General features: G+C 31.5%; 1 protein-coding gene across 2 annotated transcripts in view; it reads right to left on the reverse strand.

The window, feature by feature from the left end:
• The window catches only part of LOC124530422 (vitamin K-dependent protein C), a 37,233-nt gene extending 30,598 nt beyond the window's left edge, over positions 1–6,635 (reverse strand). For both annotated transcript variants that reach the window (XM_047104589.1, XM_047104588.1), the window contains exon 1: positions 6,516–6,635. The gene's annotated coding sequence lies outside the window, so the exon portion shown is untranslated. The remainder of the gene's footprint in view (positions 1–6,515) is intronic.
• Positions 6,636–21,999: the final 15,364 nt, after the last annotated feature.

Below are 21,999 nucleotides of genomic sequence, written 5' to 3' on the forward strand. Positions count from 1 at the left end.
AATAGGGTTGAATTAAATTATTTAATTCATTTACAGCACCTTTGCTTAGTCTGAATCGATATTCAAATTCGTAATCATTTAGCTTATTCATGTAATTTATTCGTGGCTTATAATTCTTTTGTGACCGCACAATATCGGAATCACTGTCACTGTCTGTATCACACTCATTTATAATTTGTAATAATTCCATATCACTATCATCACTGCTACAATATTCCATCATTAATAAAAATTAGAGCAATAATATTTAAAAATTTCAAGTCAATCGCCCGAATTTGACGGATAAGCGATTGACGTTACTAGAGAGATCTTCGTCTATCTGAGAGTAACTTCAAACGTATATAGAAACGTAGGTAACCACGAATCGTATGAGCGTTCTGTCTCTAGTAAGCTATCAGTCCTCCCGATGACAGATAGCTAGTATCGATAGGAAATGCTAACCGTTGATAGGTAATTGAAAACAAAGTAAAGGCAGAAGGATAGATTTGGTTATCTTTAGTTACTGAAACAAGGGATAGATAGATTATTGAAAACGGCCGTTAAACAACTGTAAGATAATTTAACAGCTAAATCATACATTTAACTTTGTATAATATAATGTTTCATTGAATTATAGGTACGAATTGGTTTCGAACGTAAATTTCAAATTTGAATTATAATATAATTTGAGCAAACAATTATAAATCATTTGTAGCGCAACCGTCGTGGTAACAGTAACAAATGTTGCTATGTTTGATTAAGCTGCTACGTTACACGTTCTGAATGCCTCATTGCTTTAATGGCATATTTTACGCATTTCTACATACAAAAACAATCACACGTGTTAGATATATGTATAATACTTATAAAAAACGACGACGACGACCTCCATGGTCGAGTGGTGTGTACACCGGTTTTCATGGGTACGCCACTCTGAGGTCCCGGGTTCGATTCCCGGCCGAGTCGATGTAGATTACCATTAGTTTTCTATGTTGTCTTGGGTCTGTGTGTTTGTGGTACTGTCGTTACTTCTGATTTCCATAACACAAGTGCTTCAGCTACTTACATTGGGATCAGAGTAATGTATGTGATGTTGTCTCATATTTATTTATTTATTTATTAAAAACATGATAACTTACATAATTGAACCTACTAATCTAGCTATAAAAGTTAATAGAGATTTTTTCTGAAATCATATTCTTGATAAAATCTTCGAATTTGGCTCTTAGTACGTTTTGGAATCCGTTCCGATCGTGATATTTAGAAGTCCGATTTAATTTTGTGAGAGTACCCTTTATGCTCATTCGTAGAGTATACTGTACGGTTGTCTAATCCCTCTTGAGACCGGCTTGACCTAAATTGGTGAAGATCATTACCATCATCATCCGTTCGTATAATATTTGTAACATATCCTAATAAGTTAGTAACGATCAGAATGAAATTCAATTTGTAATAGTATATTTATATAAAACTAGTGTATCCACAATTTAATTATGGAAATACTTAAATAAATCAGAAACTTTCTAACTTTTATTAATTAATAAATAACTGAAGATAAGGCTCCTACCCCAGAACTATACCTGCTATACCAAGATATCAAATATCTTCCCATTAATTTATTTAAAGCTTCAAAGCCAACTATACTAATACGAGAATAAAATATGCCATTTTGAATAAAAAATACTGGCTCGTTTAACATTATTATACTATTATGAAATGCAGCAATTAATCACACACTTGCCGGAAACTTTTAATTTAACCATCGGTATGTCTGTAACGCAACGATCGGTCGCGGATCGTTGGACGCGATCGTAAATCTACGCATCTTCGCCCAACCACGACCAACCTTGGACAAAATATTCGTCACTTGCATAAATTAACCATTAATTAACTTTATTGGCTTCAAACATAAAAACTGCGTATCCACGAAAATTAATTTATGACCATAAAATTGCGAACTATCATCCGCATCGTTGGTTACGATATCAGTAATAATAATTTAATACGTGATGAAGTTTCTTTTTCTCAATATACGAATGACTTATATTTAAACAAGCGACCCGCCCGGCTTCGCACGGGTAAAATGACATCTCAGTAGAAACTTCTAAAATTATCAGTGTTTCTTTACTAAATTGTCCATGTATTATATGCAAAAACCTTCCTCTCGAATCTCTCGATTTATTAAAGAACCCGCATCAAAATCCATTGCGTAGTTTTAAAGATTTAAGCATAAAGGGACATAGGTAGAGAGAAAGTGACTTTGTTTTGTACTATGTAGTGACAACAATGGAATGTCGATGACTTTATTTAAATAGTTAATATTACATAAAAAACAATTTGACTAATAATTGGATAACAATTTCGCAATCTGTACTAGACCAAATAATAATAAACTCGTAATTTAAACTTTAGATGCTATAGCAACACTGCCGGAAAACTTCATATTATCTTAGGTGTATTATTTTTAGCTGTATGTTACATAAAACTTTTGTAAACTACGTAACGGGCATTTATGATGGTTTATAATAACACATGTTACATTTGCGTTAGCTTACCGCAAAAATTTCGTTTCAGACACTATATTTCAAAGTATTGTAATCATTTGTCATATAATATGTTAGCTGTAGAATATCTAAAATTTACATATGATACAAACAATGCCCACAAATCGGTTCACATAACGTTTAACCTTGGAGATAGATTTTTTACTTTTTTAATCAATAACCACGCCCGACTCTGGTTACAATGGAATCCATCCGGAATACATACAGCATCGTATGAAGTTTCCAAACAATCCGAAAATATAATATATGTAAGATATGTATAGATAAAATTAATAACATACAAAAACATAAATAATTTCAACAAATATTTCAATAACAGTTCTCGACAAGTCTTTTCACGATTGCATAAGTAATAAACATTTGAATAAATTGATAGATTATTTTTATCATTAATTATATAAATTTAATTAATTAATTAATTAATAGTCAATTTTTTTGTTAATATTGTTAAGCGATAGGCTAATTTAATTTGTAGTTAAATCAATTTCAAAGAGACAGATAAAATTCTAAATCCATTGAGTTTTCATTTACATAACTTTATTTATAAGTGTTCGAATTATTATTATAGTAGGTCTATGGTATATTGAGATATTTACGACTGTTACTAATCAATCTAATTGTCCTTCTGTTACAATTCAAGGTAAAATATTTTTTTACAAAAACGCCAAGACTGACACGTCGATACAGTGATCTGATTAACCTTGATAAAGACAGAAATAGTGAGAGAAAATTTATGAGTCGTTATGTTTAACCAATGAACATTAATTAAGGTGTAAGAGCTAATCTACTACATATTCATTGCTCGGGTATCCATAACAAAAAAACTCAATGACTCAACCTAGCAAATGTCTACAGATAAAAACCAGGTTAAATACATTCGGAGTTCCTCGATAACATTGTTTGACGAGACAGAAGTTGTAAAAATATTTGACAATTGCTTTCATTAATGGAAGGTTAGAAGGATGTTTTTAGTCAAGATTTAATTTGGATATCTTAGTATATATCTAAACATTTTGACTCCTAGCAGTATACTGCAGTTTACAGTTTAAGCTGCAATATAAACAGAATGCCTAAGATTAACAACTCTGATATCTCAGTGGCTAGAACACGTGAATCACAACAAGATTACGGGTTCAAAACTGAGCAAACACCGATGAATTTTCATGCTGAATGGATGATGAAGGAAGACATCGTGAGGTAATCTGTAAGTGTTGGATGAAATACTGCCAATCCGCGTTGGAATTTGAAACAACCTGTTGGAATAAATTCTAAACCTTCACCACTTAGTTTGTAGGCTGACACTATACTGTAATAAATACGTGTATCAATTATTTATGCTAACGGTTAATATTGTGTCATAAGCAATGATGTTCTAGTAAACATATATATATTAACGCGTTATATGTTATTAACGCGCAAAAGTGAAGACTAGAAAACGTCCCAATTGGGACGTTTGCCTTTAATCTATATATATTATAACAATTTAATTAAATTGTTATAATATATCATAATTACGTAGTAATACGTTTTGCGTAATTAAAACATCTAGTTATCCTTTTCACTTATTGTTTTTATCAAGCTATCCTTTTTACTTGTAACGAAATGTAAAATACACAGTCCCCGGCGCGGCACACTTTTTTCTGTTGTTTAGTATGGACATAACATATCTGTTTATTAGAATATAAGTAAATTTAATTCAAATTTTTTTTAATTGTTAGATTTATGACTATTTTGAAATTATTATTTTAACCTATCTTTTCACATAAGATAGAAATATGTGTGCACCGTAAATGTTGACGTTGTAAGCTATATCTCAAAATATATACAACATATTATAATCACAAAATATTACCTACATCTGTTCTGAACTAATGATCAATATACATTTCCATTCAAATCTTATTAGGAGTTTTTGAACTCGAAAAACGAACAAATAAAATTGACCTATTAATTAGATTTGTATAATTTATGTACTTTGTGAAACGTAAAATCGTGTATTCGCGAATAAAATGCCTAAAATAATTGTAGGTCAACGATTTAACGATTTTCAATATCAATGTCAAGAGCGCACTTAATCAATTTTAAATATACCAAACAATGGATTTTAAAATAAGAACGGAGAACGTTATTTCGAGTAAAACATTCCATAAATCATCTGGTAATCATCATTCGTTTTTTTTTTCACTACAGGATGTTGAGAATGTTGCATTCGCTCTAAGCCTAATATTTAAAATTAAAAAAAAAGTTTGCTTATGTTTATTATATGATTTATATCGATAATATTCTTAACGAACTTAGTAATAATTAAATATTTATGTTATTCTAATATATTTTATAAACATATAAATATTAAGCTTTTTAAGAATACTGCTTTTATATTTAGCTACCTAACGCCTGGCGTCCGTTGATTTTAATGCCTCTTGTATTTTACTTTGACGTTATTGTGTCTGTAAAAAGTTTTAACTCAAACGTATGATATAGAAATGTATACCGGACAATCATATATTTACTAAAACTGTTTATATATGTGTATATTTCTCCTCTTTCACTACTTATCGAAGTTTTTATAATATATACACTTTGTGCCTTGTATGAAATACTTCTTACTAGATGACATGGCAGTCAATTTTATCATAGATATAAATATTTAGGTTTTTTATGAATTACAAAAACGAAATTGTGCTGTACTGTAACTATTTTAAACATCTAACTTTTTTATCTTCACACGGAAATAAAATACAAAACATCAAAAATTTTAAAATGCAGTCCTTTAAATATGATCAAATACATATATAATATAAAACAAGATCATATCTAACATCAGCTCAATTCCATTATGTAACGTTGAAATAGATAATTATCTTTGCATTATCAACAAATACCCGTGAAATGGAGACCACCTATGTTGTCAAGCAAGCTAGAGGCTACCGTGCAGTCGATTGAACTTTACAATTACCTAACATGCCCATTTGTAAATTATTTCATAAAGAATACATAAAAATTCATATAAAATGATTATAAAAAAGTTTGTATTACAAGAGTTTTTTTTTTCTAAAAATACAGGCAAATAAAATTTACGAACTGATAGAATTTTATCGCTGTTGAAAATGGTAATGATGTTGAGCAAGCTTAGGAGACTGCGTTAACGTCGGAGTCTAACATATATTACCTATATATATATACCTTTGTAAGCACCTTTCTAGGGATATTTATTGATTGCTTTACATAATAAAGTTGTACAACTTTTGTAAATAAATACGAATTTTCTAGTTCTAGGTTCTTATTTAAAAAAGTTGGTACTAGTTTTGCATTTTAAATAATACTCTTATAGCGCGCTACAATATATCAATCAAAGTATATCAATGTAAACAAATTAGGTGCAAAAAAGTTATAACCAATCTGTATGCAATTTATGTGATATTTTATATCATAGAAATGTAGTATCACTTGTTAGCGTGATGATTAATATTTAGTAAGTTAAAATACATGAAAAAAAAAACTTAATCTTAATATGGATATTTCAAATAATATTAATTCTTTCACATTTTATAAATTTGGCATAAAGAATACCATATTATTCTATACGGTAAAATATTAGTGGTAAAAAAATAGTAATCAAGTTTAATTATACATATTTTATAATATATGAACTTTTAAGCGATGTTATTATTAATTTTAACGAAAAGTACAATGTTTTGCTTAATTTAAATTTTGTATCACTTTCAAGTAAAACTTATGTACGCTTTTCATAAACTTTTCAAATATTTGCTTTTATATTTTTCATTAACTAAGCTTCACTTTTATTTCAACATATATTTTTGTGGACTACATTTTAATTAGTTAACACACTGCGAATTTTCTATCGTCTCTTTATATGAGATTCAAAAATCTAAATTAAAAATGTACAATTAACTTATTTTTGAACAATTATATAAAAGTTAAGTAAATTATTCGAATTAAAGTTTAGCTTACCCAAATATATCGGATGTTTATTTCATAAATACACTATAAATCAATCGTCTCTCGGATCAGTGATTCGCACACTACGATACCTCATAGACATGGACGCAACACGCTTCTAACGAGATCAATTCTGAACTGCGCGCGCGCCGACTATCCAAATCTTCACTAGTTACTCTCACACAAAAAAATATAGATAGGTACTCAATTTTATCTTACATAGTAATGTTTTTATTCTAATACTACTTAGATACTGATTAACAGATATAAACTAAAAATAGTTGCGTTATCCAAAACGAAAATTGGGTTAATAGGATCTATGTTAGGACTGATAATATTATCTATTAAGAGTTTGGTAATACAAATATAGCCCTATTAAATATGGCCCTAATCTCAATTTGGAGAGAAAAAGCTATTGAAACAACATTTTAATTACTTTATGAAATATGACGTTTAAATTGATTATTATTATTATTCATTAAAATAGGCCATTGTTTTTATTTAAATATGGAAAGCAATTAAACAAGCTTAATGATCGTGATAAAACGCGAATATTTTGATCTCATAAATGATTGTGACTTTTGGTATCTATTTAAGCAGAAACAGTAACGTATTTTCCTAAGAACAATCGCCCAGGGCGGTAGATACCGAGCGATGATAGGAGATAATAACTCTTTCCTACCATCTACAACCATCATAAACAACCGTTTATCCCCTTTCTTGCAATTGTTTTATAGAATGACAGATCCTGGCCAAATTTACATATAAATAAAAACAATATTATCATTTAATTTAGTTTTCTATGTTGAGCGTTCCTGTATTAAATTGAACAAAGCGTCAATAACACAATGGCTTACGAGCCGCTTAGGGAACCAAAACTGTAACAGCTTCTATCCTGATCCCTTAAACTTTAAACCATATTGACGAGGTGAATAGGAACAGTAATTAGTAATTTGTGAAATTGGAAGTTCAAAAAGAAATAAATGTAATTTTTATTACTCGTTTCTCATATAAAATTATTTCAGTAAACAAATATTTTAAATAATTGAATTAAAATTTTACAATACAATTTGAATTGACTCCACGGAACCCTCGTTGCAAGTTTACGAGAGAGTTCAAAGCCCAATAGATACCGTTATAAATCCGTCATACCGCAGGATCTCATTTGTATGCCGCCTCGGGTTATAGACGCAAATTTTCTTACTCAAATAATCATTAGTCATTTATAAACGATAACAGTAAAAGTTAAGCGCTAATCTCAATTAATTTACTAATTAGACCGTAGCTATAAATAAAATCGCAGAATATATTCATGGCAATATCGAAAAAGGAAAAGAGTACTATCAATATTATAATCATGCGCAGAAAGTAATATGTGTTATCTTTAAATGTGATTTTTATGAATATGAATTACTTAAAACGTATTTTGCAAATGTAAAAAGTATCTGCGTAACATTTATATATTTATAAATAGATATTACAAAAAATCACATGATCGTATAAGAATGGCTTTGTATACAAATCGTAATATTAAAATTCGTTTCAATTATTTAAATTAAAATAAAGTGCAAAAAAAATATTGATGTGTTGTTGAGTGCTTTAAATTGTTGTGAAGCCTTCATTGATAAAAAAATATTGACAATATTCGCGAGTAATTGGATTTTAGAATGTCTGTAAGAAACAATTCCAAACCAAACAAAAAGTCAATTAAAAAAATTCCAGGAGTTTAATTACATATTAAAATAACTCAGTATAGATAATAGGAGCCGAGATGGCCTAAGACCCGAGATGGCTCGAGTGATTAAAACGCTTGCATCTTAACCGATAATTGCACGTTCAAACCCAGGCAAGCAATTTAAAATAAAGCATTATCCCATGCGTGATGGCAAGCGTTGAAGGAAAATATCGTAAGGAAACCTGCATATTTCTAATGTCAACGAAATTTCACCATTTTTTCCACCAATCCAAATGTGAGGTTGCTGGATACACATTGTTTTGGTTGCTCAAGGGGCCTTAGCCCAGTAGTGGTAAATTTACAGACTGTTACCGTTCAATAAAACTAATAAGGTAAGAACGTTGAACAAGAAATATGAGTTTATTTATTAAAGGAATGCGATATAATATACGGATATTTATTAGGATATCACATTTAAGTATTGTATTTGTCAATTTAGAATAATTTAATAAATCCGTGAATATGAATAAAACGCAAGTAGATAGTTTACTAATTACTACGAAATGAAAAAAATAACCTGCCAAGTGCGACTCGGACTCACGCTCGAAGGGTTCCGTACAATTGACTAGGAGAACAACAGTTTCATATTGGGTACGAATTCGTACGTAAAAAAAGTCATAACGCGATACATCAAATATAAGTATATTTTCTATAAAATATTTAATTGTTAAATAAAACTATTTTTTTGTAAATATTTCAAACGTTTACCTATTGTTGATTCTTATATTGAGCAAAAACGGCAAAAAAATCACTTCTGTTGTGTAAGAGATCCTTTTTTATTTAATTGATTACTATTACTAGATATAATATATTTACAATTCAGTATTTTGTGAATATGCAAGTTCCTACCATTAACTCGTATTGATATCGAGCAAAAATAGCAAAAAACGGTCGTTTTTGTATAGAAACCTCCTTAAATATTTATACTATTTTGTGTTAGTATTTGTTGTTATAGCAGAAACAGAAATATATAATTTGTGAAAATTTCAACTATATAGCTATAGTGGCTCTTGAGATACAGCCTGGTGACAGACTTTCGGACGGATAGCAAAGTCTTAGAAGTAAGGTTCCGTTTTTACCCTTTGGGTACGGAATGCTAAAACTATAGCAAGAAAAAAAAGGAAAAGGGTTGTTTAATCTGCGTAATTCAGCAATAACGACGACCTTTCGCTATGATATTCTTATCAATAAATTACATGGAAAACTAAATTCTATCGATAATAAAACTACATTTCTGTCGGATTACAATAATAAAAGCACAGTTCTTGTATATATAAACTCTTAAATCTTTAATGAACGCTTAGAAGCAATTTTAAAGGAACCGGTAACAAAATATGAAAATTATATACCATCTAATTATTTCTTAGGCATGAACATAGTGATCATTAATACTTTACGTTCAATATAACGCTTATTTAAATAAAATAACTTCAACAGCAGTCTATAATGAATTCCAAGGAATTGTTCTATATATTTTCATCTTAAGTTATTTTAGGATTAAATGTATCGTGTTACAAAAAGCGATTAATATAGACCTAATATTGTTTATTTAAAGTAAAAGGAAACAAATAACATTATTAACGTAAGAGCCAATATTTTTGGATGGATGGTTGTTTGATAGTTAATCACGACAGATTAAAAAACAAATCTGATGATTTAGTACAGGGATACATTATAGCTGAATAGCTCATAGAGCCAAATTTTAAAATTTTGAAAATAGAATTCTCATTATAGAATGAAGGTTGACCTTAATCTTACGAAAGTAGGTATCATTCGATTGGAATAGCGTTATGGAGTAAGCTCCTAACTCATGCTCAAAAACGACAATTACATTACGAGTACATTAATTTATATTTTATGGGCCGTATTATATTTCTTAACTTGTGCCCTATTAATTATTTTCCGACGAGTTATGAGTCTATAGTTTCACTTTCAAACTATAAGCCGTCACATCGCAAAAGGTAACAACTAGATAATAATATAATAAACAAAACTAACCTTTTAATACTGTAAATACTCATGATTATACAAAAGAAAACATCTGATAAAAAGCTTTAATAAAAAAAGGTAGGTGTGTTTTTCTTCTCGGTAATTTGCAGTTTTGTTGCAAAACTATTTACTTGGATACGCGTAGGTGCGAAGTGTTTTATGTCGCGAAGGTAATAAGTTAGAAATAGAGTAGGGACCAACGAACAAACTTTGAATCTACTTACTTCGCTTAAACTTCCTTGCGGTTGCGAAACATCTTATCACAGCAAACTCCTTCTGGGACTTGTTGATAATTTACATAAGTATCTATTCGTGGTTTGAAACAATGAATTCGTTATCACACTAATAAATTGTTATTGCTTGTGAATATGTTGAGTCAAAAGATATTTCGTTCTCAGTCTTATATTTAAAGTTCGAGCAGCGAAATAACAAACAACTAAGTTATTTCATTCAAAGGCTTATACACTTCAATAATGAAAGATATTGTTTGCACAAAACAATATGTTTGATAAATTAACCGTATTAAGCTTTAAAATCCGGTCACTGTATTCAAGGTAAAAAATAAAATATCATACATAAAAAATATCGTAGAATCTCTCGTTAAAAATAAATCGTATCATAATTTATTCTGAATATCACAAGTGCTTAATGGAGCTAAATGTGGGAGGGCCGGGATCGCTATGCCGGCGACTATATGCCGGGGTAGTGAGGTCGATGGCGCTGTACAGTACCCCGATTTGTATAGACAAAACTAGCAAACATCTCTGACAACATGGCCCTCTTGCGGAAGCCGCAAAGGGTCATAGCGGTGAGAGGTATAAGAGGGTACCGCACGGTATCGTGGACTGCGGCGACTCTTCTCACGGTTGATCCACCATAATAACTCCAAACAAAGGTGCTCGCAAAGAAAGCGAGGAATGGTTGTGAGCGTCCAGGGTCGGTGGAGAATAGGCGGATCAGAACCTTAGCCCAGCAAGCCCCGATAATCGGATGAAAGGAGGGTCTGGACTTATCCACGGCAGGCCTGGTCACAGTGGAGGCGGTGCATACCCACTGGAGTCACTGGGTCATAAGAATACGCGGCACGGTGGAAAAGATCTCAAAAGTGAGTAAAGTCTTAAGAGTTTTTATACCATCCTTAACCATTACACAGAAAACGTTTTTATTTTTTAATTCCGAAAAAGGAATGAATGTGTAATGTTTCGAATACGATACTGATACACGTGTATAATTTAAAAGAACTTATTATATTATATATTCTTTATGTGCACAAATACTTAAATTACTAACTACACATAAAATGTTTGAAGCGTGTTTACGGCCTGCACTATGTTCACTCAAAAATAATGCACTGATTTTGTTGTGATTATGATACATATTCGAACTATTCGTAGTTTTATGTGCAAGTATTTACATTAAACAAACTACTAGAAGCGATAATACACGAACACGCTTAAACTGTCCCTTTGACAGGTGTAACAATAAATAATTATCATACAATTTTCTTCACTTAGGAAGCAACAAAATTAATGGCACTCTCAACTTTTAGCACTCAGATATAATTTAGTTAAGTGAATAAGACTGTCTCAAGTAATGCTACTTCTAAAATTCAGTTGAAGCATATTTTTTACGATTAATGATTCAAGTTTTGTGACTTATTATCATTATTAATATAACATACATATGTATGTATCATAATGCAAATCATTCTGGATTGCAAAATATTAAATAATAAAAACAAAACATAAGCAGCAATATTTCTAAATTTTACAATATTCTCTATAATTAAAATCAAAATAAACTTTATCCAAGTGAGCTTTTACAAGCACTTTTAAATCGTCATGTAACAATTAAGTGAAGTTACCACCGGTTCGGAAAGTAGATTCTACCAAGAAGAACCGGCAAGAAACTCAGTAGTTACTCTTTTTCAACATTTAAAAAATACAATCATATTCATTAAATACAATTATATATGTATGTAATGTATCCTGTAACATGTATTAATTCCACGCTTTTTTATCATCTACAAAATCTTGTATCGAATAATATGCCTTTTTTACCGATGTATTTTTTACAAACGATTTGAATTTACGCAACGGCAAAGTCAAAAATGTCTGCGGAATTTTATTAAAAAAAGGGATACCTTGCCCCAAGAAAGATTTGTTGACTTTGCGGAGGCGGAAACTTGGCATAATAAGCTTATCCTTACTTCTAGTGCATATACAATGATTATCACTGATTTTATCAAAGTGATCAATGTTACTGTGAATATACAATGTTATTGTTGTAAATATATTGCGACGCAACAGTTTGTATTCCTAATTTGTTAAAAACATCCCGAAGAGAGTCTCTAGGTCCAAGATTATAATGAAGGGATTAATGAAGGGATCTTCATTATTTCCTTTCTATATTGGTGGTGTATAAAATTAAGTTTGTATTTAAATCAGTAAAAACTATATTTATGAACTTTCCACCTACACTTAAAATCTTTGACTTTATTTTTTGCGTGTTCTGTCAGACGAAAGTATTGGTTTCTAAGAGAGTTTTCTTTATTTTCTTTAATTAAAATCTAAAAATATGCTTTTGTTTTTTATCTTAAGCGGGTTAAAAGAAAATATAGCTACTGGGGTCAAAAGAGGTTCAGACATTCTCTGAAACTGGACTTAAAAATTATAATAAAAAAATCATATTAATTTATTCGGTGATTAATTATTTAAACTTGGAAATACTAACACGTATTATATCAAGTTTCACTACCTGCGTCACACAATATCTAGCTTTACTAAATTACTTGAAGTAAAAATAAGAATTGAGAGCAAAATCTGAACATGTTTTGTTGATGTGAAGTACTGAAATATAAATGTTAAGAAAATTACTTGATATTTTTGCATGACCTATTTAAATTAAAGGACGACATGAAAGTCTTATAAATTCTAAAGCACTATAAAAAAACGTCGGTAACCCAGCCTTTGACTAATCCTGACTAATCAGTCGTTACGAGAACGAGACTCAGGACAACTTAGGCGAATGCCCTGGGGCCTCCACAAGAAATGCCCAAAATAGAGATTCCGACGGTTTACAATTTTAATGTAATAGATGTTTAAATATATTGATATAGTAAATAATAATATATTATTAATTATTTATTATTGTTTAAGAAGTTCTTAGAAGAAGTCCTCTGAGAGGCCTGAAAATATTCAATTTAATTTGTTACGACTTCCAGTCCTTTGTTGCTCTAGGACCTCAACTCCGTTCAAACTTTCATGGAACTCTTGTTTTGTAAACTTTATATTTTTTACAACGTTTATACATACATTGCCTAATAGCCAATTTTTCTACAAGTGACTTTGCTAACGTCTAATTATAAGGCTCATATAACAGTTTTTTTAGGCAACGTAACAGTAGGCGGGCAATTAAATTGTCATAGACATTAACAATGAAGACATTATGCGTTGTTATATGAGCTATGGTGGCAATTACATTCACTCGTACTCAATACATTGGCAACTTGGCAAATTGTTTAAAAGTTTCTACCTAATTTAAAACGAATATGAATAATCAGTAACCAGTATATTATTATCACTAGCTAGGATATCCTTTATGGTATGAATTCTATGATTTACATTTTATAACCTTTTGTTTGTAACGCTAGTCATAAGCAGTGGTGTAGCTATCGTAGGACAGGTGGTGCAGTGCACCAAGGCCCCGGAGTTCAGGGGGCCCTCTTAACTAAGCCTTCAAATTTTGGAACTCGAAAAACATGACCCTGCGCACAAGGTTTCTTATTTGGTATCTATAATTTTAAAGGGTAATTATTAGTTAAAAAGGGATGGGAAAGACGGGGTGAGGGCCCGATTCTTTTTCTATGCACCGGCGTCCGGGGCCCTTCCTCACCTAATTACGCCACTGGTCATGAGGTTCATTTTCATGCGAAGATACAGAATCATCTAGACTCGAAAAATTACCATCGTAACACGCTATAATTTTGTTTCCATTTGATAATATAATATACAACAAACTATTCATACATTCGTAAAATTATGTTGGTATTTAATCTGATTCGTAATTGACACACGATTAATATTACGCGGTTAGAAATTATTGAAACAGAAACGCAAATTATTTCATTAAAAACAGTCAAAGTCGGCCGAATTTCACACAAAAGCACAAAATATAATATGATATTACATTTACTCATTTGGTGAGTATTATGTATTGCGACCATCGCATCGCAACAATAAAAAATTTATATGTGAGCTTAATAAGTTATATTTTAACTATATAATATCAATAAATACATACAATTCAAAATATTTACTGTATAAATAATTTCCGCGTTTAATGTTGGCCGAAAAACCTCGTAAAGACCACCAAACAGCTCCATATACTTTTTCTTTAAGATACCAACACTGCCCAAAACATTTTTTGTGCACTATGGTTTCCAATTTTCTAACTACAATATTGACAGTGTGCTGAAATCCACACCATCAGTTTAACCCAAGGGTGTCGTTAAAGCAAGTTCAGCGATTTTTTGCTAAACGCATCCATCAATCGAACACCGAAACGCCTCAAACACCCTCGTCTTATCAGTTTTAGGTGAAAAGGCTGACGTAACTAAAAGTGGATGCATAAATGAAGACACGTGTCGTGTTTTTGGCTTGTAGTTCTAAACGCACAATAAATATAAAATCATCGAAATATTTGAAAATCTGTAGCTACTGACCAAGTTGATTTAGTGAATTAATTTCTTGTTACTGTGCAAGAGCCGAGATGGCCTAGTGGTTGGAACGCGCGCATCTTAACCGATGATTGCGGGTTCAAACTCAGACAAGCACTACTGAATGTTCATGTGCTTAATTTGAGTTTATAATTCATCTCGTGCATGTGTCTAATTTCATAGAAATTCTGCCACATGAGTATTTCACCAACCCAACTTGGAAGATCGTGGAACATATGTTCCAAACCTTCTCCTCAAAGGGAGAGCAGCAGTGGGAAGTTTACTTAGGTTGTTGTTGTTGTTGTTGTATAAATACATTACGTATATTTAGATTGTCAGAAATTCGATGTAGTTATTCGATTAGTTATTGTAGGATAACATTGGCTTGTATTCATTATAATAGGCCCAACATCGTACCAATATTAAGATTAATTTACTTAACGAAGAGTAATAAACAAATCAATTGTAGTCAAAGGGCATACTCCCTTATTCACTTACAAAGATAATAAATTGCTGACAAGAATAAGTTCTTGCGAATATAAGTACGAATTAGTAATATTGCCTATATTTTAATCAGTGTCTCTAATTAAATATCATTTCGCAAGATGTTAGGGTAAGGTCATTCTTCTTGGTTGAGATGACGAAAGCGTATTACCTGCCCTTCCACAGCCCCGATACTCGAGGCTCAGATGAAAGCATGCCTCTGGAGCCATCGACGCGTGGAAACCTTGTGTGTCCTATTTCATGTGACTTGTCCTTAACGAGAACAACAACCGAGCAACCGTAATGGTCTCGTGCTGCCAAACGCACTACCAATGAATGCGGACGAGCAAGTACACTGTCATCCTCTGAGAAAACTTCGCTGAGCTACGAGCGCGGCACAGGACGGGAGAGGCCGCGGATAGTTTACATCGATCCCGGAGCCTCTCCAATCCGTGCTGAAGACGGCAATTGCAGTAGGTAGAATCCCATATAGCCTTCACATAGGTTTCATTCCGTTGACCCGGGTACATTTCTGACTATTTTCACTGCTTGAAAGTAAAAATCAATAAAGATACATATGGTGTAAATGGTAACTGAAAACTGAAACACAATACTAAAAATTATACAGAGACAAAACTGATGAGATGGAAAAGTTTTATATGGAATTTAAAAAAAAAAGGTGCACATGCTTTTTCATAGTTTTACGTACGGGAGTTTAACATTTACAGTTACCTAATAACCACAGTAGCCTTCCTTATTATCAATTTATGGAGTATTAATTCTGGACTGACACAATTTTTATCACAGAAAATCATAATATTTTCTCATAAGCCCGACCTAAAATTCGAACCCAATTTGACTCATGAAATAATATGTCCAGTGTCAAGTTAACGCACAAACTGATGTGTAATTATGTTGGATGTCAGGAATCCAGGACAGAATATAACGCGCTTATCGGCATCACGTGCCGCAGGTAATATAAGCTAAATATATCCTATCTCGGCGTGGGCCAGTTATTCGATACAGCTTTCATTTTTCATTCCTCATGCAAGTTTTATCATAAATTCTATTTTTAATACACCGATATTCGAAATTAGTTTTGCTTATATATTTTCTTGAAGATATTCGTGATTTAAAAATGTTTATTTAAAAATCGAACGGCTCTCCGACATTCGTTTGTCTAATCGTATAAAGGACCACGTGCAATTCTCGACTGCAATGCGGGGATTACATCCTGTAGTAATTACTAGGATTTACCGAACAAATTTTCTTACTTCGGATTAGAAACAGTTAATTACTTCTCCGGTAACTATTGGTCTTGATCACAAACCATACTTACGAACCAACATATCGAATTGAATAAACGATTGAGTTAAAAGTATGCGATCAAACAGTTACGAGTAATTATATAATTTATTTATCGATATAAAATCGACTTGTGTTTGTAAACAAAGTGAACCACGATAATATCGAAATGTAGACCACACTAGCAAATCTACTCGTGCAAACATTATATGAATTATGATACAATAGATTTTATTGTAATTAGCTTATTCGCCATAAATTTTGTTCCTAATAAAATATAAACTATAATTTAACACGAATACATTGCTTTATATCATATATGTGATAATTATAGAGATAGCTATATATATATTTTTTCTTTTCATGCAAATGGTGACGGGGTAATGCCCATAGACGTGGGCGCCTTAAGATATAATTACCATTCCTTAAAACATCAATTAACATCATCACCAAACTTGGGAGCTAATTTATCCTCCAGCTCCACTGGCTCACTCACCTGAACAGCGGAACTATACAATAATGAGTATTTCTGTTTTGTGGTCGGTACTGATAGAGGCAGTCTTGCACAAAACCTAACCACCTTGCGAATAATATACAGAAATAAAAAATAGCGAATTTCTCTTTGGATTCAGATTTTTTTTTACTCAAATAAATCTTATAATAACTATCCCCACTCCCAAGAAATATGTGCAAAATTTCAGCTGCCGGCAATAGTATAAAACTGAGTTGCAATATTTAACGCACACATACAAAATATGAACTTTATTATCAGAATCGTGCTAAGTGATATCGAGGCTAGTATTTGAAAGCAATTTTAAAATTTTTGAGCTGCTACACCAAAGTTAAAATCATATCGACGATCATTTATACAGCTTTGAGTGACATTTATTACGGGTATATTATTATTCAGTCTTTTATTTGTGACGCTTTAATTTGTTATGTATGCACACAAACTAATATATTTTACTTATTAAAGGAAAAATAATCACAAAGAGTTATATTAGCAAGTTTAAAGTTAATTTATTAGTCGCTTATACTTGGTATAAATATTGATTTCACTAATAATTATTTCGTAATCATTAGCTAAATTATGCAATAGTAACCGTACGTATAAAAATATAAGGTTATATTATTAATTAATATTGTAAATACTTTTCAAATAAATTATATACAATATTTATTCTCAGAAAATACTACATATTTACTATAAATAAAACCTTATAATATAACAATGTAACTAAAAATAATAGTAGTTATTTTTGTATCGAGACAGTAAATACATACGAAACTTTTTTATTTACAAGTGTGATGTGAGAAAGTACTCACATAACAACGTTTACGGTACAGCTACTTCAACGAAACTGCTACGTGACTGTTTAAATATAAAAGCTTGTTCTCTACTGACTCGCTTTAAATAGCCTTAGTGGAGATATGAAAATAACATTTGATTTACTATCATAATATCACAAAAAGCATGACGAGATAAAATAAATAAATATTATTATTATTATCTTACTTGGTGGTAGGGCTTTGTGAAATTCTGTCTGGGTAGGTACCACCCACTCCTCAGTTATTCTACCGCCAAATAACAGTACTCAGTACTGTTCTGTTCCGGTTTGAAGGGTGAGTGAGCCGGTGTAACTACAGGCACAAGGGACATAACATCTTAGTTCCCAAGGTCAGTGGCACATTGACGATGTAAGGAATAGTTAATATTTCTTACAGCGTCATTGCCTATGGGTGATGGTGACCACTTACCATCAGGTCCATATGCTCGTCCGCCAACCTATAACATAAAAAAAAATTATAAATGTAATTCCTACTTTTCACCGCTACATTCAAAGTTGTTTACCTATAAAGGTGTATTTCGAATGTTACCTACATATATTAAATATCATTTTATGAGTGTTTAGTGATAGATCGATAGTGTTTAGTGTAACATTTACAAAAAACAAATAAATAAAATAAACACATACAATAACTCAAAAATCAAAATAAATATATTTTAAGTTTGTGATATAATTTTAAAAAGGGTCCAGTCACTGACCCCTTGTAAACCATGCATTATGGATTATTTACTTAGTCGAGCCGTTTGCAGTCACGAACAACGAATCAGTCTTACCTCAAGGGCGCGCTAATAGATGTTTCAAAAAGTATATTGGTAGAATACGAATCACATTAAAACATCACAGCTTCCAAACCGAACAACACTCTATTTCATACATAGTAAATATCTTGACAGTTTTTTTTGCCATGACAGCAGTCCAAACCTACCTACCTAAACATTACAAACTAACCCAATTAATTACATTAATAATACTCATAATCCTGCTCAAATGCTTGATGGGTAATTTAATTAACTAAGTTTAACGTGTTCACTTACATCAGATTTACGCTTATCACGTCAATAGTGAAGCGGGTTAAACTGCGTAGCGCACCCACTAACGATGGTGTCATCCTGAATGATTTCGGCCACGGCAACCTATCTCAAAGGAGATTAGCACGTGACATATTAGAGTGCACAAATGTGTGGCCAAACACTGAGTATCTCATTTTTATAATCCGATGGAAAGGCAATTCGACACGACCGGAAAGGGCTCAGGCGCAGTGCCAACGGTTTTCCATCATGCCTTCCCGTTGTGGCTGTTATTGAGATTTTGAGACAGAAAAACTCAATAACTTGTTGACGCGATACGGCATTTAAACCCTTGACCTAGAGATTTGAACCCCATATCTAGCCACTAGATTAAATACTAATATACTACTATATACTAAAGCATCCCTGCAAAATATATGTATGCTAATGTAGTACTTTTTCAGTTTGGTATAATAAAAATGTTTGTGATCAATAGAAGAGAAACTTAATCGTTTTTTTATGTTTGTCTCTTCATCGAGTTTTCAATAACACAGCGTTTCTATTAAACAAAATATCACTTCAAAACCTCTCATCGTCTACAAGAATGAGAATTATAGATGAGATTAAGACATTCGTGCATCTTAACCGATGATTGCGGGTTCAAACCCAGGCAAGCACCACTATATATATGTGCTTAATTGTGTTTATAATTCATCTCGTGCTCGGCGGTGAAGGAAAACATCGTGAGGAAACCTGCATGTGTCTAATTTCATCGAAATTCTGTCACATGTGCATTCCACCAACCCGCATTGGAACAGCGTGGTGGAATATGTTCCAATCTCTCTCCTTAATGGAAGAGGAGGCCTTATCTCAGCAGTGGGAAATTTACAGGCTGTTACTTTACTTTTACTTTTCTAAGACATTTTTAACTTTTTTGTTTTAATGTTGGTGAATTTACTGTGATCTAGTTAAAGTTCAGTTCACGCATTACAACAACATACCTTGGACCAGGAAAATGTTATGTATGTGTAATGAATAATTTGTATTCGTATTTGTCATAATGATCTTTCTAATAATCACTCAAACAAAATTGATCAATGTTTTAATTTGTTTCGCTTTCACTATTTAAATATATTCATTACAATTAATTGTTAAAAATAAAAAAAGGATGTTAATAGTAACATACTTTTATTTGTTCGGCGTTTTTTCTGTTTGGTATTACAATTATCATCAACGCCAAAAGTATGTGCAGGTAATTTCGTTTGTATTAGAAATTTGTTTAAAACTCAGCCATAAGATTATTGGACACACCAACAAGAGAAATTTAATAAAAACCTTTAATAAAATAAATATAGATAGTCTTGGTGCGATTCTATCCTTCGATCGATTTATTTTCTTTTATATAAAATTCAGATTTATATATTTTCAAATCCTTGATTTCATATATTTTATTCGTACCTACAGGGTACAGATTTATATCAGATTATAACATAATTGTCACGTTAATTAGTACCATATTAACAAAATGCCGGGTCGTTTCACACCACCGGGAATTAAGATTCCCGATCATGCGAAAAATATACCCCGCGTGCTCCTTCCATTTGTTTTTAATTTTGAGATATTTATAATTAAGTATAATCTTAATGATAAACAACTCCACTTGCTTCATTACAAAAATGTGTTCAATTCATACCCGATAGAAGAAAAATAAAAAAGGTTAAATAAATAAAACAAAGTTGCTTACCGCTATCTGCCCCTACGTATGCTTAGATCTTAAAAATGACGCAACGGAGATTAATACGGTTTTTTTTCTTAATAAATAGAGTGATTCGAGAGTAAGGTTTTTGTATTTTGTATTATTATTACATAAACTATTAGAACATAAACAATATAGTAAAGAAACATTGATAATTTTTGATGTTTCTAATGTGGTGTCGTAAATAAAAAAAAAATCTGTAGAATATTTTGTATCAGTATTACACCCGTGCGAAGCCGGGACGGGACGCTAATATTAGATAAATATATCTTAATAAAATGCCAACTTTTATTCAATCGCTAAACGAGATAACCAAATTTAGGCTTACTAATGATTTACTAAGTTAATTACAAACTTTTCTTAGTCCTTGCTGACGAAGACGACTCGAAGGACATTTATCGCCTGTACGCAGCTGGGTTCAATCAGTATCAGCGTCGATTTACGAAAGGTCGGGGATTTTAATTAGGTTAATTAAGTCCATTCGATTTGTCCGCCCAATTCGTTTTCTACTAGTCCACAATAAAACGTTTTCATCAAAGGTGACAAAAAGCCTCGCTTCGACTGAAATATATTAATATAGCTTGGCTATTCGATTATAATTTGGTGATCCTAAAATTATTACTATCTAATTAAATATATCATATAACCTAGATAAAGATTATAGAACTTTATTTTTAGGTTTAGACCATACTGAGTTGCATACTTAAGTTTTAAGGAGCCCAAGTGAATGAAGCGTTAACCTAAGTGATCTAAGTAAAGTGATCTTCTTAGTAATAGTTTTGTCGTATTCAATTAATAATACTAACCTTAGCAACATACCTAGTCCCTACAATATTTTATTCTAGAGAATAATTTACTAGTTTCTAATAATAGTTTTGTTATAATTAAATCAAGCAGCGGTTGTTACCTTATTAAGTCTTTATGTTTTTTTTTAAGTCACTTAATATGAGCTTACCTTTTACCATCCCAAGTTACTTATAGGTTTCCGCGTATTTAGTAGCCCCACTTTTAGGTAATGAATATCCAAGTACCTACATTAAACTTGAGACGAAGAATCCTAGACGATTTAAATGAAGTTATCCTTTAGATTCCTAATTGGTCTAGTGGCAACTTTTAAGGTTTTAAGATGCAAGTCCCAGGTCAGCTCAATTTGAT

Source organism: Vanessa cardui, chromosome 6 (assembly GCF_905220365.1).
Source record: "Vanessa cardui chromosome 6, ilVanCard2.1, whole genome shotgun sequence".
Lineage (NCBI taxonomy): Eukaryota > Metazoa > Arthropoda > Insecta > Lepidoptera > Nymphalidae > Vanessa > Vanessa cardui.